Source organism: Curcuma longa, chromosome 13, assembly GCF_044706935.1.
Source record: "Curcuma longa cultivar G26 ecotype Majalengka, Jawa Barat chromosome 13, ITB_CL_G26_1.1, whole genome shotgun sequence".
Taxonomy (NCBI): Eukaryota; Viridiplantae; Streptophyta; class Magnoliopsida; order Zingiberales; family Zingiberaceae; genus Curcuma; species Curcuma longa.
The window spans coordinates 1712202-1735985 of record NC_133873.1 but is presented as its reverse complement, the minus strand read 5'-3'; the positions used below and the strand labels follow the sequence as shown (position 1 = coordinate 1735985).

At 38.7% G+C, this 23784-nt stretch overlaps 2 pseudogenes; both read right to left on the bottom strand.

Moving 5' to 3' along the window:
• Positions 1-1249: 1249 nt before the first annotated feature.
• LOC141844466 (uncharacterized) lies at positions 1250-2510 on the bottom strand (annotated as a pseudogene).
• Positions 2511-11251: 8741 nt separating this feature from the next.
• Positions 11252-12657, bottom strand: LOC141844464 (uncharacterized; annotated as a pseudogene).
• Between the last annotated feature and the right edge of the window lie 11127 nt (positions 12658-23784).

The window sequence follows — 23784 nt, the reverse complement described above, 5'->3', positions numbered from 1 at the left end:
AAGGAATACCTCTTGTTGATGAAGTAAACAAATGAATGTGAAAATTTGAAACTAGTGTTGGACTTGTTTTTACCACACATGGAGAAAAATCAACACTCATCTTCATATCCTTTGCCAAATGTACCACTCATCATTCTTCTTCTAACATTTCTCCATTCAAAATCCCAGAAATTCTGAATTCTTGTTAAAGGTTGATGTGTTGAGTAAATCTTTTCACTTCAAACTGAAATTGTAGTGTGCCAATTTGCTCTCCCAATTGCTACATAATATCAACTTCACCCTTTTGTCTAACAATTCATGACATTTGTCTCTCCAAAAATTTGAAAACATGCTTCCAAATTGACACAGGATTATTCAAAAGCAATTGCATCAAACATTTAAAGAATCAGAACAAAAGGCTGAACTCAGAAATAAAACTCATTCTAGATTCTGGATTTCTCAGATTTAACTTTTTTTCTCTTTTTTTTTTTAAAACTTAGAACAACTTGGGACTTCAGAATTTCAGTAATTCCTCTCCTACATCAGCTATGGAGCTTCTAAGATAACATTAATTTCTGCAGTTCATGAGTTCAACATCAAATAAAAACTGATTCCCTGAATTTTGTTTCATTTCTCAACTTCAGTTTCAGAATTTTAAATACCAGAGAATCTTGCCTTGAACTACGAAGAATTAATCTTAGGAAAGGGCTTCATTTAGCAATGGAATGTTTTGACACTCAGATTCAAACCAAGGCAAACCAGAACATCATCAGCACTTGGGACAAAAGTTAAGTCATGCTCCAGCAATTCGGTGGTTACTTCCAGTTTTCTCAAAGTTTGCATCTTCAGATAATTGAAGGCATAGAAATAAATCATTCCCATGAGGTGTAGCGCAAGAGATTCAGACACAACAATTCAATTTGAAAGGAAAAGCATCACAGCTTCGGTACTTTGCAGTTTCAGAAATCGAGAGTTGAGGTAACTCCAGCTTGTGTTATGAAAATCTCAACGCAACAAGGACTCTCATTTAGCACTGTAATCATATTAAATTGAATTCTAAACCATACTGATCAGAATCATAACCAGCAATTGATACATAAACAAGATCTGCTCTTCCTTGATATTGCAGTTTTTTCCTTTTCCAGAAATCAAATTATCCAACTTCTGATCAATGGAAAAGTACACTTCATTCAGATTTTTTTTTCTTTTCAACAGTGAACGCTCATCTCTTGATTTGCTGGAGGAGTAGATTGGTACATCCCTAACAGTCTTACTCTGAAAGCATGCTCCTTAAATCCTGCATCACAACTAACTCAGAATTCAGATTCACAGACTAACTTTCAGGAATCAGATTCAACAAGAGTTCAAAGATTTGAAGTTGCCAAAGAGTTTCCAGAATTTAGTATCAAGTCCTTACAACTGAGAATACATTTGACTTGATCAGTATTCTATGAAGCTGCCAAGAATTTAACAGATTCAGTCATCCAATTCTTTTTGACTTCCTTGTTAACAACCCTATTTTTTTTCATCTTCTTACCTTAGGGCATGTTTGGTAAGGGGTAATCAGGCTTGTAATGTAATCAGGATTACATTATAAGATGATTTACTTTGTTTGGTAACATTTTAGAGATGTAATGTAATGTAATTGCATTAAAAAAGAGTCGAGATCTGTAATCTTGATTACAAAGGAAATAGTACGGAATCTGATTACATTACAGATTCTACTTTTATCGTATCATATATACCCTTCCGCTCCTCACCGCTTCAATCCGCATGACGCATAGCATTCTCTTCCCCACATCCATCCGCACGTCGTGGCGCACAAATACCAGGAGCTCCCCGCACCGCAGACTCACCTATTCAGCCTTCGACGACTCGTTCTCCAACTCGGAACTGACTCGGCCGGCGACGACCCGGCACACTAGCATCCCACGTCTGCCGGCAGCGCTGTTGCCGCTCGCGTGCGCTATGCCGCTGTCGGAGAAGGTTCGCACGCCCGACACCTTCTTCCCCGCCGACCACACTGCGCTGCTCACCACGCTAGCGTTGTAAACCAGCTCGCCGCCGCCGCAGTGAAATCGCAGCATCACGTTCTCGTCGGCGGCGCAGCGTGCGTCGTCGACCCATGATCGAGCCGAGGCGCGGCACTCCTCGAACCGAGCCTTCGCTCGCGCGGGGTTGTGGACGCGGAACAGCATCTCGATCTCCTCCAAGAAGGTGGCGGCGCCTTCGACGGAGAAGGACCAATTGGTGGCGAAGATGATTTCGACCACGCGGCGCGACGAATGGCCTGCGGGGAGATCCTCGAGCGTGGGGAAGGGGACCGTGAGGGAGCGCGGCTCAGCAACCGGCGAAGGTAGCGGCGGCCGGACCACCCTCTACTTAGCCTTGGGCTTGGCCACGGACCTCTTGGTCTTCGGCCTGGGCGGCAATGAGGGGTATTTCGGGAATACGTAGACATCCTTGATGGCATGGGAGGCGTTGCCACAGGAGACGGAGGAGAGGAGCGGCTTCTTGACCGAAGACGACGAGCCCGGTTAGAGAGGAAGGGCATTATTGATATTTTATAATAATAAAAATTATATTTCTTATTGAAAATAATGGACACCAAATACTATAATGTAATCATCCTTATAATCAAAAATTACATGCATTTCTTCAACCAAACATAGTAATGTAATCTTGATTACATTACAAACTTGATTACATTACAAGCATGATTACATTACGTCCTACCAAACGTAGCCTTATTTCTTTTCTACCATCAACTGACACTGTTTTCTGCATATCTTGAGGTTTGCGTCTACCTTGCATCTGTAAGAAACACAAACAACCCCTTAAACTCAATTTACAACAACTTATCTAAGTCTTGATGTCCCTATTTTTTTAATAGCTGAAACAACTTGGTATTCCTTCAATAATACTAACAACATCAGCTAAGAAATCTCGAATATGGAATCAATCCCTACGATTCATGAATTCAAAATTAGATCCAGCAATCAAGCCAGATAGAAATTCCAGAAATGATCCTGATTCCTGAATTCTGGTTTTCCAGATTTCATTTTTCGAATTCAACATCCAAGACTTTTCAGAGTTTTAATCTTGGAAAGATTGGAGATGTTGTAATACCAATTGACAAGGAAAAGATAGAAACTCATCTTGAGGTCGTCACTAATCAGTAACCTGCAGCCAGATTTGATACGCAACAGTTTGTTAGGTAACAAATTCAGAATACAAATTCACTAACTTAATGTTTTCAATAACAAATTGTTTGCAAAGGAATCCATTTTAAGTCTTTTGAGCCAATGGAAAATGAACTTCATGTCCAGCTGCAACCATCTTCCCTACTCGAACTCAAGATTCAAAAAGATTGCTACAATTGCCTTGCTTCTCAATTCAAAACTGATTTCAGAATTCAAAAAAATGAAAATGAATTCTAAATTCTAGTCTTTCAGACTTTGACTTTTAAGGAAGTTTTTAGTTTGATTTCAAAGCAATTGCAACTCAGGTTATAAAGAGTTTATCTTAGGGAAAGTTATCATTTGGCACTAGAATGTTAGAAGTTCAACTCAGTGGCTGCTGTCAAAAATAGCATGAACATCTGACACCAACAAGTAATAAATGCCAAGTTACAAAATTTTTGAATTCCTGTCAATTTCTACTCCTAATTTTTTTCTTTTGACTTCAGATTCCTCAATGGCTTAAGTGATGCCATCTATACTTTCATAATCTTCTGAACTTAACTTCGCAGATTTTGCACTGCCGTCAACAGGTACAGTTTCAGAACCCAAATTCAACTTCTACCACATATCCATCTAGTTTAATTTCATCTTGTTTTGAAATCTCTAAGAAGTATTCTATCTTCCTTCCTCAATTGAAGTAGCTCTCATCTTGTATTAGGAAAATTGATCTTCAAGAGTGGACTTGGGCTTGAAAAGCTCTCCATACTCTAGGAAAGGCCTCCAAAGTTTTCAGTCTGCGAACTCTAATTTGAGGTCAGGACAAATTTCTTTCTTCCAAATTCTCCTCTTTGCGGATTATGCTAGTTCCCTGAGTAGCTTGAAAAATGTATTTATTTGGTGTACATAGAACCAGCTTTTCTTTAGCCTTCCATTGATTTGAGAATGGCAATAAAAACTTGACACACACTTAGCATATCATTTGCAGGTTCTGTATTTCTGCAGCTCCTTTATTTGAATCCTTTTTTTTTGTTTATTTTGTTTTTACAGCTAACAATCAACATCTCTCAAAAACTAAATCAATCTCATTGAACAAACCAACTAGCTCAATACTCATCTATTCTGCTCCAAACAAAACAATTCTAGTTTCTGAAATCTCGATAGCTCAATATCAAAATCATAGCAAAACAATAAATGTAAAGATAAAGAAAAATATGAAGCAAAAGGAAAATAAAAAAAAAGAAAAGAATGGATTCTCTTATTTCTTAGCGACTGAAGACGATTTAGAAATAATAACTATGTTGGTAGTAGGATGGTTCGAGTGGAGAGAATTATCCTCATGTGGCTAGTATTGTGATGCACTGCTCCCTCCATCGTCGACTCCTCAATAGTACTTCCAAGTGGTCGAAGAAGATTCAAGTGTAAAATCCAAGCCAGAAGTGTAAAATACGATAATTTTTTTTTTTTTTTTAAAAAAGGGGCTAATGGTTAACGGGTTTAAAACCCGAAACCTATTAGGAACCCAATAACTCTCGCGCGACTCTCTTTCCCAAAACGGAACTTCCGTTCCTCTTCTTCCGCTTGAAAACGCCGACGCCGTTTCCTTCCCCTCCGCGTGAAACCGACGCTTCTTTTCCTTTACTTCGTTCGCCGGTAACGCATAGCGCTTTTACCTTTTCTCCTTCTCCCTCTTCTGCGCAAGCCATCGTGATTTTTCCCTCTGCCTAACGCCGCTGTCACTGTGTTGAGTCACTACTGCCGCTGCATTGAGCCGGCTGCTGCCGCCGTGCCCTAGCTGCGACGCCGCATTGCCATCCTCGCATTTGGATCTCGCCGTTCGCAACCCTCGGCGGCGCCTCCTCCTTCGCGGGAAGCAAAGGGGGCTGAGGTGAGGTATTATTTCCATTTGGGTTGTTGATTGTGTTGGATTTCTAGGATGGTCACAAGTATCAGGGAAAAAGAGATGTTTTAGGGGATATTTTTGATTCATTCTGCCCTTCGTGTCATATCTATATGACTTTCTTTTTTGATCCTATACGTTTATTCAAAACTCTTGAACTCTTAAATGAATGAGGACTCAGGCTTTTGTTTTATTATGAACATAATAGATTTTCTTTGAATTTCAGGTGTAATATTTTAATCCACCAAAGTAGACCAATTAGTTAGATAAGAATTGATCATTACTAGACAGTCCAGATGATAGAAGTTTGTAAATGAATCTGCTCAGGGAGACCATTAAGACTGACCGATATTATGGTTGAGTACCTGAACAAACAATCCGAGCAGGAAAATAATTTTATGTGATAGCAATCAGAATAATTCCATTGCCAGTTAGTCTGATAGAGATTCAATTAATTAACAGTATTATAGTCATTGACATTGACTTGCTAATACGCTAGTAGACCGAGCAAAACTGTATTTGTTTTTGTCAATCATGAACGGAAATCATCTAAGTAGTTGTGCTCATTCACAAAGGATTTTGTGGCTATTTGATCACTGCAATTGAATTAAATAAATAGGAATGTTTAGGATCGAACTTGATACGATTTAAATTTCTCATTAGCTAATCACATTGATATGTAAGTAGCTAAGATTAAGTCCGTGATACAGGATATTGACTTGCTACCGGACTTCTGGACGGAAGTTCTTTTCGGACACGGACCATTTTCTAAAGGCGGGTATCTTGTCTTATCTTTTTAGATAAGTTGTTTTGACATGTATAGTTTTGCTATAGTTGGTAGTATTCTTGTTATGCTTTTATATATGCCTGGTATGTCACTACTTGCTTACATATATTGTATACTATTTATACCTGATACATGTTTAGTTCCTTAGTATCTTGATACTAGCCATGAGTATATAGGTTCATCAGAGTAGTGATATACCGTTCTTTATTGGGCATTAATTATCTACTAGATGTATCTTGCATACATTAGTGTCATGCACCATTTTGCATGATTGCATGCTGGCGATCATCGGCTCCTTTGTAGTCTGAGCTCGTCGCCAGTTGCATGATCTGCACATACTGCCACTCATGGGTTAGTGGTACATCAGGAGGGTGTGTACAGTTGCTCTGTCAGGGCTCCGCTCGGCCGCTCAGGGGTAGTGGTTCCGCAGCGTGGTAGCATGACAAGGATCCCTCCTTCGCATTATGAGACGAGGAGATGAGAGCATTGCTCCCCCATATGACTTGGGGTAGGAGGATAGGTGTACTCCGACAGTATCCTGTCCACTCGGTCACTCAGGAGCAGTGATGACAGAGTGCACAGTTGTCATAGCCCTACCCATTCGACCTCACTATCGTGGTGACGGTGGCTGACTGGCGTCAGGGGTGACCATGTCATTGCATCATGTGCATACTGCATGGATTGCATTTATTTATGCTTGCTGCATTTTGGTTGTTGCATATGTTTGACATGCACATACAGGAGGCCTGATGCATTTTGGTAGGTGATTCTGGTATGTACAGCTCTTCCATTCTTCCAGTTTTGCATTTCTTATTATCCTTTCAGGAGGCTGTACTGGTATGAGTATTACTGCTATGGATAGTTTACTATACATGTCTGCTAGATATCCGTTGAGTTCTTTGAACTCACTCCGTTGATTCTATTCTTTTCAGGATAACGTCTGTCTGGAGAGTCGTGCTACTAGTCCCATGTCGAGATGACTTCGGCATTTTTGGTTTTGTTATTATTATCAGTACTTATGTTTCAGAGTTTGCTTTATATCATGTAGATTTTCGAATACATCTTGTGGTTTGGTGTGCATGTGATATGTTACTAGTTGTCGATCTTATTTCAGTTTTAGTACTTATGATGTAGTTTTGTTATGTTTATGGATTGTAGCCGTGTAGGCTTATTTGTGACCTTGTAGGCCTTTTTGTCATATATGTATACAGGGAATTGCAATTGTTACAGGGGAGATGTTGCCGAAATATTCGGTCAGTCATCTCCCGGGGCGTGACAAGAAGTGAAATAATAGCAGTTGAAGTCATGACTGCTTCTTTCTCCAAATGCTCTTCAAAAATCTTCATGGAGGTTGAAGATGGTTCAATTGGAACAACCACTCCGAGAGCCTATAGAATAGAAAAGAAAACACCTACCTCCCGCACGCATACTGTTGGGATCGTCCTGGTGCAACATGCGTGTTTACACGTTTCGTAAACGTATGCAGCGAAAATAGAATAATAATTAAAACCAATTATCATAACACACGTATACAAATACATAATCTAACAGTATATAAGACATGATTGAAAATTAAAATTTTATAGAAAGAGGGTCGGCGCTTGGGGAAAATCACATAATTAGCTGCAAGGAGGATAACGTGCGACCGATGAAGAGGACAGTTCTCACGTGAAAGAAGCAGGAACGGTGACTCAAAATCGTTAGCCACGATCGCGACCCCCTTGCCAGCAGCAATCAGCCAGCGGTGAACTCCCGTAGCCGAAGGAGGCGGTGGCATGTCTCGTGAATCTCATGCAAGCCTGCGACCCCTTCTAGATAGCAGTCTCAGGTATTCCTCCATGCAGCCGGCGAGCTCGGGCAGAGCTGAAGCGCGTTATGACCGACGAGGTCGGGCGGGGTTGAAGCATGCGACGACTAGCGAGGTCGGAAGCATGCGACGACCGATTGGGAGAAACTCTAAACCCCATTGCGCTCCCCTATTTTTGTCGCGCGATTCGAATTCTACAGGAGCGTTTCATGCAAAAATCACAAATCCCAACCGACTTTAGGGTTTATTAGATCGGGTTTGGTTCAGGCTGGTTACTGTAGCGAACCGATCTTGGTTTGGTTTAGACCTAAGTCGTCTGATTCAATAATCAAACAACTTTCAATTTCACCCAAACGAGTTTTGTTCATTTTATCTTCACAAGACGAAGGCTCATTATCGCTTCCGATCTGTCAAAATCTCTTTCATCGTGAATTAAACCAAGTTGGTTTAATTTGGTTCAAAACTAAATTGTTTTGTTCCATAATCAAACCACATCCGATTTGAACCAAATAAATTTTATTTAGTTCATCTTCATAAGACGAAGTCCATCATTTTTCCTTTGTCTGGTCCAACCAGATTTTATTTTTTTCGATCTGAGAATCTAATTCTCAAATTCGTTTTAAGTCCTTCGAAGAACTTGTAGTATGTGTGACCCAATAGATTTCCAATTATGTTGACCGTCCGTAATTAACCATTAATTACAGAACGATCATAAGTGACATCTAGTAGTACATCATGATCCCCAATTGATCGGAAAATTAACGATTAATTTCAGAATAATTTCTAAATTCTTCAGCAGCTATAATAAGACGTGTCACTTTCCTTTTACTGTCTTATACCCGTTTAGTTCAGGACATGGTCTATGTGTGTCAATCCCTACTAGGCTGACTACGTCACACATAGTCCAAGCTGCTTTCTTATCCTGTGGATTTAAGTTATTTGTATATGTGTACAAGAGTGGCGTATTCTTGACATGTAATGCTTTAGTCGCAGGGCATACGTCTCCCTTTTCAAGGAGCGGTGAATCCTCTGTGGGTTATTCAAATACCTTCGGGTACTTTGACTTATACCCAATCATCCTGGATTCACACCTCCTCGGAGATGTCTGCTTAAGATGTCAAAGTATAAGCCTCCGTGACCAAGGTGACTTAAATACCGCAAGTCAAAGGAAATTTGCACTTAAGCTACACTAAGATCTTCATTGACATATGTATAGAACCATATGAAGTCTCACGGCAAGTCACTTCAATGAACTAGTTATCTTTAACTAACATCTACGTTTAACTCTCAACATTCAATGTCTCTAGTCAGTGAGAACAACTACTTGATAAACTAAGGAGTTTAACACGTGTTAGTTTCAACAAAATTGATGATGTTCGTATTCATCAATTCCTCGACAAGGGATAATTTTAATACATTCATAATTGCACATGTAGAGATGCTCACTAGTTATGATTCAATCATAAATTCTGTAATGTTATGAATCGTATTGCGGACATTCAGTAAATGAGTTTAAGATCCAATCAAACACAAAAAATGTGCACTCAAATAGTGAATTTCTATTTATCCAATAAATAGTATAATTGTAAGGCGATTGCCTTAAAACAGCTCTCAAATGTAACAGACTTCTACTTGGCCTTAGGTCAATCGCTATGGTATCCAATACCACGCGTCTTTATGTGCTCCTCAAATTTACTTTGAGGTATAGATTAAAGGATCTGCAAGGTTCCTTTCGGTGGGATTCTTCTCGAATTGTATTTCTCTTCTACTGATGATCTTTCTAATTAATTGATATCGCTGAAGCACGTGTTTGGATCAACGGTGAGACCTAGGTTCCATCATTTACGCGATTACTCCATTGTTATCGTAGAGCATGTAACGCTTCAACAATGGTTGGAACTATTCTAAGTTCAGTAATGAACTTCCTGATTCAAACCGCTTCGTTTGCTGCTTCACAAGCTGCAATAGTGTCTTATTTGAAATATTTCCAACTTATTGTGCTATAATTTAAAGTGAATGTGTACCTAGATCGGGACTTGGAATCATCCTTGTTTGTTTGATAGCTGACATCCATATACTTGTGTGTAACCATTTCATTTTCTTTATGTACCAAGAATAAATCCTTATTTTCTCGCAAGTACTTTAAGAATTATCTTGACAGTCGCCCAATAATCCATTTTTAAATTTGATTGGTATCTGCTCATGACACTCAGAGCACATGATACATCGGGTCTCGTATACATCATAGCATACAGGATTAATTATATTATCGAAGCATAAGGAATCTTACTCATGTAAATCCTCTCGACTTTTGTCTGTGGATACATAGACTTCGAAAGGTGAACTTCTGATGAGTATGTGACATTTCTTGGATTTAAGCATGCTAATCCTCTTTAGCACCTTGTTTATTTATGTAGACTGTGAAAGACCAAGCAACCTCTTCGATCTATCTCTATAGATTTTAATCTTAACACTACAAAAAAAATAGCAATCTGCGACGAATTTTGTGATGAATTTCCTAAAAAAATTTATCGCAAAACAGTTTACAACAAATTTTACGATGAATTTAAATTCGTCGCAATCGAGTCTTCGCCAAATTCTGCGATGAAAAATTAAATTTCGTCGTAAAATTTTGGGACAAAAACCATTATTCGCCGTAAAATTCGTCACCATTTGACGACGAATCCTAGATTTGTCGCCAATTGGCGACGAATACCGATTCGTCGCCAATTGACGACGAATACAGATTCGTCGCCAATTCGCGACGAATTTTGTGACGAATACGGATTTTCATCGCAAAATTTTGATAAATAGTAACTTACGATATAATTGCGACGAATCTATTTTCGTCGCAAAATTTGTTGTCAATTTATGACGAAAATGATTTTCATCGTAAAATTCATCGCAAAATAAAAAAATAACAATATTCTATTTATTTAGTGGTTATCCCATATATACAATTACATATCGATCCAATCAGATCGATTTATAACATACATAACAATACACCTGTCACATACAATCCATAACAATATATAAATATCAATACATAAATATCAAACAATTCATAACAATCCATATCAACATCCATACAAAAATACAATTCATACAAAGATCCATATCAACATCCATAATCTATGCATGCATAATATGCATCCAAATGATACAATCCATACAAAGATCCATAATAGACATGTACACATGTCTATAAGTCCAGCCAACATGATATCCAATCATAACAATCCAGTAAATCCATACAAAGTACTGATATAAAAAAAATCTAAAGACAAAGAAAAGATAGAATGAATCATCATGGGCATGTGTGCTCTCTAGAGACTCTACTTCCTTCTCCGTCACTATCTTTTCTTCTCCTGCATTAGAAAATATGATAAAGAGAAAGTATCATTCTTAAAATTAAAACTTAAACCTATAAACTTAATATGTAAAGACTTACCTTTTTTTTTGAATTTTTTTTAAAAAAATTTGTTTAAACAAAAATAAACAGTATTACTAAAAATTTATAAATTATTAACTTGCAGCTCTAATAAAATGCTAAATAAATAAAATAATGAATATAAAAAATTCATACACAAAAAAACTCATGAAGAACCACCACCATCGTCGTCGTCGTCGTCATCGTCGTCACTAGGAATAGATTGCAACTGAAGATGTTGCAAGATCAGGTCTTGTTTTCTTTGTAATTTTTTAATTTCGTTATCTCTTTGTCTCATTTGCTTATCTCTTCGTACCATTTCCTGATCTCTTTGCTCTAATAATCCTTTCAAGTGGGTTACCTCCTCAGTCAAACTATGGATCTGTGATGTGACGGCAGGGGAGGTGATAGAAGAGCTATCAGCAGCTCTATGGGTTCTGCTCAAAGAACTCATACCCAAAATCCTTCCACCACCTTTGCATCCCCCACTCGCCTCCAACCACATACTCAGATCATTGCCAACTGAGGGCTCAGATCCCTCAGAGCTAGCACTTGAAGCTCGCTGTGCTAGCTCGAGCTCAGAATATTTATCCTGTATTATCAAAAGAAATATTAATATGTTGTAATATTTGAGAAATTAAACACAAAAATATTTAGATACATATTAAAACCTTAATAGCTTTTGCTCGGTCTCCGCTCCAACTCTTGTCTTTTTTTTGGAAAGTCCGAGTAAAAGTATCGATAAAAGCAGGATCTCGACCCATTTCCTTAGCCTAAAAAAATATTGTTAGAAAAAATAAATATTAATATGAAATAAATTTAAATTTAAGTAGTTGAAAGAAATTACCAATCTGCGCGTATGCTCATCAATATTGATTGAGCCGCCCGCATACGTCGCAGATAAGACACCAGAATTATAAGCTTGATTAAGCTTATTCTGGTTACTCCTCTTTCGGCTTTCTTCAGTTTCTCAAAACTGAGAAATCCGAACCCAATTCTCTTCGCTGATGCAAGCCAGCTTTTTCCCCCTTGTTTTTGCATGATTTAGGACATGTCGGATGTGATCACCGTATTTTTTCTTAAAAATACATCTAATCTCGACTTCATTAGTAGGATCCCAAGTAAATGCCTGCTGAAAGTAGAAATAAATAATTTATTATATATTCAATAATAATATCATATATATATAATTAAATGAATAGTTTACCTTAAATTCACTCCACCACAACTCCTTGGTGGCATCAGGAGTGCTTGTATAACTCATGGAATCCCCTCACCAAAGGTTATTCACGATTGTATTAATATCGTGAATAACCCGTATAGAATCAGTAAAACTATAATACAATATCAAATAAAAGATGTTAAATATTTATAAAGATATAATTGACAATATAATTAATTTAAAATACTTATGAATCGCCAAGAGGGACTATCAACACTCGTGCCTCTACAGCGGACTGTCGGGTCGAAGGACCTTCTATGGCTCCTGGGGAAGGTCCTGCAGGGGGCTAGAGGGGGTTGCACCTGAAAGAGAGGGGGTTGCACCTGAAGGAGTGGGGGCTGCATCACCATGACTACTGCTACTGCGTCAACCGCGTTGCCATTGTAAGAAAACATATTAGGAAGAATATTAGGAAATATAAAATTATTTGCATAATGAAAATGCTTTAAAACTTACCATGATGCCAAATCTGTAAAGGGTATGTCTAATCACAATACACCACCAAGTCAGGAGAAATAATCTATAAGAGAAAAAAAATATAATTAAAATATTGTAAATCTATCTAGTAAATTAAAATTTACATATTATGAAGAATAAAAATAAATATACAGATTAAAATGGAATATATATACACCTACATTCGATTATCTATAAATTAAAATGAATTGTTAATATTTTTATAATTTAATTTGACTTACTCAGCATGAAAAATCAAAATTATCATCGTCATCGTCGTTGTGAGCATGATCATGATCGTCATCTTCATCGTCATTGTCATTGTCGTCGTCATTGTCGTCGTTGTCATCTTCGTCGTCATCGTCATTTTGATGAATATCACTTGTATCTATGGGTATCACTTCTTCGCTGGGATCTCGTAACGTAGGAATATGATATTCGTGAGTTTATGGTTTAGGGTTTATGGTTTAGGATTTTTTAAAAGTTTATGGTTTACGGTTTAAGGGTTTAGGTTTAGGTTTTTAGGGGTTTAGGGATTTTTTAAGTTTATGGTTTATGATTTAAGCGTTTAAGAGTTTAGGGTTTAGGTTTTTAGAGATTTAGGGTTTACGATTTTGGATTTAGGGTTTACGAATTTAAGGTTTAGTTTATTAGAAGTTTATGGTTTATGGTTTATGGTTTAAGGGTTTACGATTTAGGTTTTTACGATTTAGGATGTAGGGTTAAAGAGTTTTTGAGTTTAGGTTTATGGTTAAAATGGTTTAAGGGTTTAACGATTTAGGTTTTACGATTTTAAGATTTACGGATTATGTGTTAGTGCAAGAGGCACTAAGATCTTGCCTAGTGTTTCGATGTTTGACAATACACCTAGGTCTGGTCAGTTTGACCAAGGGTTGATCCAAACAGGACTTGATGTTTGGATGTGTGGAAGTGAGTGAGAAAGATCTAGTCGGTTAGACTAGACAGTGGAAGTCCTAATCTGGAAGATTGGGCAAGGTTAAGTCCTAGTGCAGCTAGGCAAGAAGTCTTGGCAGAGTCAACGTGCACCAGGCAAAGACCTGGACTTGGTCAGGAGGACCAAGTTGTGGAAGGCTGGACTTGGTCAGGAGGATCAAGTTGCAGCGGAGGACTGGACTGATCAGGAGGATCAGTTGCAGTCAAAGTGAAAGAGTGGACTGATCAGGAGGATCAGTTGCATTCCAAGTCCTGGGGGGCAACGACAGAGCCGAGCAAAAGTCCAACAAGTCTAGGTGACTTGGTTGGCACGAATTCTCCAGAATGGAGTGGGTTAGACTAACTCAGGATTTCGGGAGAAATCCGAAGTTAGACTCACAAGGTAAAACTAGTTTGGCTTGGTTGTATTCATGCTTGTTTTGCAGGAATCATAATGCAGGGTCAACTTCAAACAGCCATAACTTTTGACTCAGGACTCGAAACGAGGCACGGTCAGATGCGTTGGAAAGCCCTTCCAGAGATCTACAAAAATGGTCTTTTGAGTTTTTTCGGATTCGGGCTGGAGTCGACCCAGAATGACACTTGGGTCGACCCAGGCAGCTGATAACGACAAAGAAGGAAGTTTTATCTGCCACGGAGGCTGGAGTCGACCCAGATTGCAATCTGGGTCAACCCAGGAGCAGTATATAAGGCCATCAACGTGCAGAAGCCAGTCATTCAAGTGCTTAACCTCCCTGTTCAATAAGTGGTGATTCTGAACGCAAAAGAAGCCAAACGCTTGCGACCGGGGAAGATCCAGGAGGAGCGCATGGTGCTCGGACTTCCAGATCGGCAGCTTCTGTTTGGTTATTTCTTTTCTAGTTGTTATTAATTGTTCTTATTTAATTGTAACTAGTTTTGGACTGTAAGACGGGTTTCTCCGCCTCCGAACGCCGTTCGGAAAGGAGACCACTAGTGGACGGGCGCCTCCCAATTAGGCCTTGGACGTACTAACCCTGGGGGGTTAGGAACCAAGTAAATCCGCGAGTCCTTTTATTGTGTTGCTAATTCCGCTGCTAAGTTTTGATAGTCAAACGAACGAAAGTGAAAAAGCGATACGCGCTATTCACCCTCCCCCCTCTAGCGCGTACACGATCCTACATTATGATTTTAGGATTTTAGAGTATATCGTTAATTTGGTCTAATTAATTCAAATTAAAATTTAAAAATATATATTAACATTAAACTAAATGCAATTATAATTAAAAACTATTTAAATTTCTAAAATAACTATACTTAGCAATATACCTGAAGTCGATAAAGTATCTCTCTAATTACTTTCGTCCACGTAAATTTGTCAACCTTCAAAAACAACATTAACAAATTAATCAACATCAATACCATATTAACTCTATCACAATCGAACATCAATACAACATTAACAATTAATCAACATCAATAACATCAATACAACATTAACAATTAATCAACATCAATAACATCAATACAACATTAACAAATTAATCAACATCCACATTAACAAGTTGTCAACTTGTTCTAACGACTATAGCGCCGACCAGCCCCCACTAGCGCCGGCCAGCGATCAGCAGCCGCGTGGCCAGCGGCCGCGCAGCAAGCGCGTAGGCGCGTCGCCTAGCGCGGGCCAGCGGCAGGCAGGGACCGGCCAGCAGTAGCCAGCGGCTGGCCGGCGGTGACGATGGCCCCCTGTAGTTGTCCAGCGGCCAAAAGCAACAAAACACGAATGAAAAAGAAGGAAAGAGGAAGGAAGAAGCTTACCACACGCAAGGAGGAAAGATCCGGCCGGAAAAAGGCGAGATTTGGCTATTCAACGAGGTTGAAAGCGGCAGAAGCAGCAAGATGTCGCGGAGGCAGCATAAGAAGAAAAGGGGAAGGGGCACAGATCTAGGGTTTATTAAAGAATTTGGCGACGAACAGCGCGTTCGTCGTCGATTTTGGCGATGAACAACGGGTTCGTCGTCGATTTTGGCGACGAATAGCACGTTTGTCGTCGATTTTGGCAACGAACATTGTGTTTGTCATCAATTTTGGCGACGAACGAGTTGTTTGTCGCCAAATATCGTCGATTTTGGTGACGAACACGTTGTTCGTCGCCAAATGTCACCGAGTTTGATTTCCATCTCGTGGTTTTGCGACGAATTAATTTTTCATCCTAAATTTGCGACGAATTTGACAATGAACTTTATTTTTTCAACGAAATTGACGATGAAATTAATTTATTGCTAAATTATTAACAAATCTTTATTTGTCGCAAATTTCGTTGACAATCAGCGAAAAAAAATTAATTCATCGCAAAATTTGTTGCACATTTGTGACGAAAAAAATTCGGCCCAAAATTTCATCCCTAAAATTCTATTTTTTTGTTGTGTAAGGATATGGGTCGTTTCTCTCATATCTTTCATGAACAGACATATCATTTCCTATCAATAATATGTTATCAACATATAATCATAGGAATACGCTCGCACTCCCACTAACCTCCTTATATACAAAGGATCGTCAGATTTTATGAGAAATCATATTCTTTAATTGTCTCATCAAAACGAATATTCCACCAAGTTTCAAACTTGGCTTTAATGAAATTCATTTCTGACTTCATGGTTGTTAACCATTTATCCCTTTTTGAACTTTTTAAAATTTCTTCATAATGAGTAGGTTCCTCATTCTTAATGAGTAATACGCTATTCGATTCATTTACGAGAAATTTATACTGGAATATTACGTGTCCTACTAGATTTTCGAAGAGGTTGTGTCTCAATAGGTTTAGTCGATAGCTCATTACTATGAGTAATCGGTTGTGGTTCTTGACTAGATGTCTCATCAATATCTATTTGAGTCTCTTGAACTTTACTAAGTTTTAACTCTACGCCTACTATTTCCTACAAGAGAAACTCCTATAAGAATACAGTATGCTTTGAAACAAACACTTTTGTTCCACAAGAGACCTCGTTTCCTTAGGGTATCCAATAAATAAACATTTATCATATTTAACTTCCAACTTATCTGATACAGTCCTCTTCACATAAGTAGGACAATCTTATATATTCAAGTAAAATAAGTGAGGTTTTACTATTTTATATATCGTATGGAGTAGCAGAGATTGCTTTGGTCAGGACTCTGTTTAACAAGTAATCAGTTTTCTTAAGTACATTGCCTAAAAAGATCTGGGAAAATTTACGTGATTTATCATTAACGTTATCATGTTTAACAAGGTTCAATTTTGTCTCTTAAATACACCGTTATGCACGAGTGTATACGACGGAGTCCATTGAGATAATATTTTATTGTCTCTTAGATAATCCTGAAACTCTTGACTTAAGTATTTACCACCTCGATCGGATCGAAGTGTTCTAATACTCTTATTAAGTTGTTTCTCTACTTCAATTTGAATTCTTTGAACTTTTCAAAGGTCTCAGATTTGTATTTTATTAAATATATATACCTCAATCATGAATGATCATCGATAAAGGGTAATGAAGTAGTTATAACCTCCTCGTGTTTGAGTTAACATTAGACCAAACACATCAGTATGTATAAGGCTAAACAACTCTCCCACTAGTTTACCCTTTTAGTTAAAGGTAATTTAATCATCTTGCCATTAAAGCATGATTCACATGTATCAAATGAATGTAATTCAAAAGATTTTAAACTGCCAACCATTTGGAGTTTGAACATGTGTTTCTTGCTTATATGGTCAAGACAATAATACCGCAAGTAAGAGATTAATTGATTATCTTTTTGAGTACGCTTGTTGTTTGTTTCGATATTGAATGTCTCGTTGAAAATATCTAACACGTAGATACTATTACTTAATGTTCCGGTCATAAAGAATTCTATTCAAAATTAGATAACAATAATTGTTACTAAAATCAAATCGAACCATTTCTATTTAAGTAAGAAGCAGATTAAAGTTAGACAACGCATGCTGTTTGAATAAGTCCCTGCCATTAGAGGAGGAGGAGAAGAAGAAGATTAAAGTTATCTGTCTCTGTCCTTTTGAGTCTTGTCCTCGAAAAAATTTACAGTGAAGGTCAATGTCAATGCCGACATCGTGGAGTGCGAGCGGTTGGACACTGGATAGTAACGACGCGCGTTGTGTGAGGAGTGACGATGTAAAGATGAGATATTTAAATAAATAAGTTAATTTAAGAATTAATATTTTAAAATAGAGATAAAATTGAAATAAAATATTTTTGAGTTCCTTTTTCCCTTCCTTACATCTCAAATCGAAGTGTAAGAAATTATAACGATTCATGAGCATAGAAGGATAAAGTTTATCCATCTTTCCCCTTCCCCTCCTTAACTCATTCCATCCCAAACAAGGATTAAAATTCTTCTTCCTCTTATTTACCCCTCCACTTCCCTCAACTCCTCTCAAACAAAGCATTAGAAATTGAAAGTCCAATAGAGAGTTAGCAAGTGGAGAAGTTTAAGTGGATTATGATTGATCGGACACTTAGTAGTCGAAAGTTCAACAAGGAGTTAGCAAGTGAAGATGTCCAAGTGGGTCATAATTGATCGAACACTTGGTAGTTGAAAGTCCAATAGGAAGTTAACAAGGACGAAGTCCAAGTGAGTCATAGAGGATTGAACACTGGGCATGAGACATGAAGTTCAAGTTGGTCAAGATTGATCGAATACTTGACAATGAGGGAAGTCCAAACAAGTTAAGGAGAATTGGATATTTGGTATGGAAAAATTTTAGTAGGTCATTATTTGTCGGATGTTAGGCATGGATGTTAGGTCAATATTTGTCGGATGTTACATCCATTGTGTACTTCTCGGGTCCAACCCATGGCAAACTATACATGTCATTTGGTCACATTCTTACATACTTCTTTACATCTAGAGGAGTTGATGTTTCTGTAGAAATCATACATCAGTTATCTAAGGATTATGATCAACTTGGCCAACGTCACTTAAAGTTGGCCATGATAGTGTTTCATGAGGGTGCTATAACATGAACGCGTGATACTGCACTCGTAGCTTCCTCCGAGTCTGAGGAGGAAGAGGCTGGCGCACTCGATGCTGCTGCTGCTCCTCCTCCGCCTCCTCCTCCTGCGGCTGATGCACCCCTTGTCAGTGCCTTGGATGAGCGGATCTCCCATCTAGAGGGGATGGTGCATCAGGGGTTTTGAGATATTGGTCAGTAGCTGCAGGAATATTACCAGGAGGTTCGGACCTATCATCAGGAGGTCCAAGGCCTTCGTCAGGACTGGACGACAGCTGATCAGAGACAGCAAGAGATGTATGACATGATGCGGAGCATGCACCTGTCATACCAGGCTCCTCCTCCTCCACCTCCTACTGATGATGAGTAGATGTCTTGATTGAGTTAGAGTGATGTTGAGAATATATTTAGATTTGATATGTTATGTATCTCGAACATCGTAGCTATTTATGGGATTTTCTTTACTAACATTGCTATGTGTATGAAGTTTTAATGTTTCTATGCTATGCCTTTCTCTCTTACCCATTTTCTTTTCATATATGTGTTGCATTCTTGTTTGTTTTCAATAAGGATGGTGTATGGATTTAGAGGGAGTTTTTGTAATTTAACAAGTCATTTTGAAACATGTTTCAATCATGACCCTAAATTTACATACTTCATAACTCTATAAGAAAGCCTCAGTAATGTTTACCTATTAACAGCCTTAACCATAATGTATGTTGATACAAAGCTTTTGTACCATTAAGAGTTTCATGGTTTTTGAAACTTTGTATTAAAATATTATTTTAATAGGACAAAAATTTTCAAAATATTTTTCCTTTATTGTATCTGATGTAAGTAATGACTGTATGAAATTTCATGATTTTTCAGTCTACGTTGAATTACCTATGCTTTTTCGAAATTCGATTCTGAAAACTCAAATTTTCAGACACCAGTCGACTGATTCAGATGTCAGTCGACTGAAAAGGCTGAAAAACTCTGATTTTAGTCCTTTCTTGACTATTTGGGTATCCTATGACCTACTACTCTTTGACATATGCTCTAGGGACATTTTTATGATCTATAGGATTTATCGTACTTATATTTTAAGTTCTACAAAGACACTGTTGGTGCATGTTATAGGGGGAGTAGAGTTTTAGAGGGAGTGTGTCCCTAACAGAACAATTTTCATATTACAAAGGGATGTGACCCTTGCTTGGATGTTTGCCCTAGCTTCTGTTCGTTTCTGCTTCCTTATGGAATTGTGATCTTTCTAGTGTCTGTCAAAAAAGAGAGAGAAATGAGTTTGATTTAAGTTAGAATTTACATATTCTTATTCATGTTCTTATGCTTTTATCTATGCTTATGCTTCATGATTATGGTTATTCTGCTGAAATTATATTTTGTTATATTAAAGACCTAACTTAAACAAGTTTTTACCAAACATCAAAAAGGGGGAGATTGTTGGTGCAGTCTTGCCCCAAGTATCATTGAATTTTAATGTTTGGCTAAATGAGTTTAAGTTAGGCAATGTTGATGATTTAACATGTGTGAATTGAGTATACAGGAAAATCCAGGTTTGAAGACTTGGCAAATGATGAAGTCCCAGAGGCGCGGCCTTTTGGCAAATGGTGAAGTCCCGGAGGTGCGACCTATTAGATTTGAGAGGTGTCCTAAGGCAATCATCTTACGGTTATACTATTTATTGGATAAATAGCAATTTACTATTTGAGTGCACATTCTATATGTGTTTGATTTGATCTTAAACTCAAATAATGAATGTCCGCAATACGATTCATAGCGTGAGAGAATTTGTGATTGGGTCACAACTAGTTAGCATCTCTACACGTGTAATTATGAACGTATTGGAATTATCCCTAGTCGAGAAATTAATGAGTACGGACGTCATCGATTCTGTCGAGACTAGCACGTTTTGAACTCTTTAGTTCGCCAAGCAGTTGATCTCACTGCTGTCGACATTAGATGTTGAAAGTTAAACGTGGATGCTGGTTAAAGGTAACCAGTTCATTAGAGTGACCTACTTTGAGACTTCATATGGTTCGATATATATGTCAATAAAGATCTCAGTATAGCTTAAGTGTGAGTTTCCTTTGACTTACGGTATTCAAGTCACCTTAGTTTCGGAGGCTTATACTTTGATATCTTAAGCAAGCATCTCCGAGGAGGTGTGGACCCGAGATGATTGGGTATGAGTCGAAGTGCCCGAAGCTGTTTGAATAGCCCATAGAGAATTCGTCACTCCTTTGAAAAGGAGACGTATACCTTGTGGCCGCTTGTCAGAATTGTTACTAAAAGTCTTTAGCCAAAATATTACATGTTAAGAGTACGATACTCTTGGATACGTGTACAAGTAACTTGAATCCACATGACAAGAAAGCAGCTTAAGCTAGGTGTGATGTAATCAGCTTAGTGGGGACTGCCACATAGACCATGTCCTGAACCAAGCGGGTATAAGACGGTGAAAGGAACGAGGTACGATTCATGTAGCTGCTGAAAGGTTTAGAAGATATTCTGGATCAATCATTGATTTTTCGGTCAATTGGGGATCATGATGTACTACTAGGTGTCACTGATGATCGTTCCGTAATTAATGGTTAATTACGGATGACTAACATAACTGAGAACCTATTGGGTCACACACACTATAAGTTCTCTGAATGACTTAAAACGAGTTTGAAAATAAGATTCTCTGAATGAGAGAAATAAAGCCTGATTAAATCGGACAAATGATATTATGATGGAATTCATCTTATGAAGATGAAATGAACGAAACTGATTTCGTTCAAATCAGAGGTCGTTTGGTTAGTGAACCAAATGATTCAGTTTTGAATTGAATTGATCAACTTGGTTTGATTCATGATGGAAGAAGTTTTTGGCAAAATGGAAGAGATGAGAAGCTTTGTCTTGTGAAGACGAATTGAACAAAATTGGTTTGGGTCAAATCAGAGTTTGTTTGGTTAGTGAACCGAGCAAACCAAGTTTGAATCCGGTCTGATTCAATTTGCTATAGTGTTTGAATTTGATTTAAGGTTTTTGGCTTCCGGTTTTCTCCACCTGAACACGCCGTACAGTGTTCTTCCTCTTGCGCTAGAAAAACAGGGGATGATGCCCTATTCGGAGCTCTCCTTCGGTGTGCGGCACCAATTGCTACTACCCGCCCGCGCGAGCGTCGCCGGCGGTGAGGAGGAGAAGGCAATGCACGGCAAACCCAGCACCTGTACCTTCTCCCCACCGCGAGCAATTTAGCTAGAGAAGATCCCCTTCGGCACGACGACGAACATGGCTCCTTGTGCGCCGTGCTTCCTCTGTTTTCTTCCCCACCGCAGCAGACGGCGGCTTCCGAAGGCGCGTGGAACCCTACCGGCAACGAAGGTGGAACAAGAAGAATCGTGCGCACTGCAGCCACGAGTTTTCCCTTTCTCCCCAAGCTTCGAACCCTAGTTGGATGAGCCGTGATCCTCCTCCTCCTTCTTCTTCCTCACGTAACGCCAATCTCCTCTGCTCGACATCCGCCGGAGAAGCGAGGTCGCGTGAGGATGCTTGGTGGGTGTGGAAACCCTGGAACGACTCCCATCCGTAGCTTGAGAACTGTGATCTCCCTTCTTCTCTTCTTGCTCTGCCGCCGCCGCCGGCTGCTTGGAAGAAGACAGCAAGCTGCGCTGCTTCTGTTTCTCATGGTGAAGAAATCGACCGGAAGAAAGCAAGCTCTATTTTGTGTTGCCGAAGAAACAGAGATATTTCCCTCTTTGATTTCATGTTGCCAACCGGAATAGAGAGCTCTCTATATTGTGTTGTCGGAGAGGGAACATGGTTTTTGAACCTATTATCGGAGCAAATTCGGTGATCGAAAATCGTTTCTGATCATCATAAATTGTTGCTGAAATTAGGGTTTTTCCGCCGAGAGTCTGCGAGATTTTCGGAGAATTATTCCATCATTATCAAAAAATATTTTCGATTGTTTGTTCTAAATTGGCGGTCATTAGTTGACCACTCAAAACTACATCGGGGATACGATTTCCGATGATAGTTAGAAAGTCCCGGAACTATCACAATAAATGTTGTTGCGTGGTTTCCGGAATAAGGCTTCTCTCGATTCGATCGTCATCGATCATCGACTAGTACCGAAGACGATGACGTGACTTGTGGCTTCCAAAGTCATCTAGACAATAGCTTGGCGTGGATCACCAGTAGAGGCAGGACTCCGACGAGGACTGCTCGATTGATACCAATCTTGCTCAAACGTCACCGGAAAGGTACGTTTAGAATAATTTATTATTCTATAAAAAATTTTAATTTCCTATCATGTCTTGTACGCTGTTATTTCCTATTATGCATGCGTGTGTTGTGATAATAATTAGTTTAATTATTATTTTATTTCTGCTGCGCACGTTTGCGAAACTTGTAAACACGTGCATTGCATCGGGACGATCCCAACACGACCTCTTGGCAAAAGGAAGACTTAGCATGACAAAGCTGAGGGAAACATCTCAAGCAAGTGCAACGATGGGCACGAGATTTGTGGAAGATGTTTGAAGGAGTGAGTCAAGGCTAAGGGATGAAGAAGGAAGCTGAAACGTGATTTTCAGCTTCACCAGTCGACTGATATTCCCATCAGTTGACTGGTGTCCTAATTCAAAACACACAGAAAGTTTGGTCAAGTGAAAATCACTGACCAGTCGACTGGTCAGTCGACTGGTGGAGTCCTCAGTCGACTGATATATGAATGTTGAGTTGACAGCTGGAGAATTAAATGCAATCTACAAGAGCCGTTGAAGCCCACCAGTCTACTGATCCCTGAGACAGTTGACTGGTATCGAGAAAAATATAAAAAGACAGATTAAAGATTGGAGATGCAAGTGTTCTTCACTTTTTTTTCTTGCACAATCTTCAAGCTCTGTAACTCTAAAAAATCTTCCCCTAAACCTTCACTACTCATTTTTATAAGAGGAAGAGATCATTTGTAAAGTTTTCTCCGCCTTCAAAGATTGCTTTGAGAAGGAGAAGTTTCATATTGGAACGGTCGCTGTGTGGTGTGGATCCTTGGATTAGTCACCTCATAGAGGTGGATACCAAGTAAATCGAACGGGTTAGCATTGGT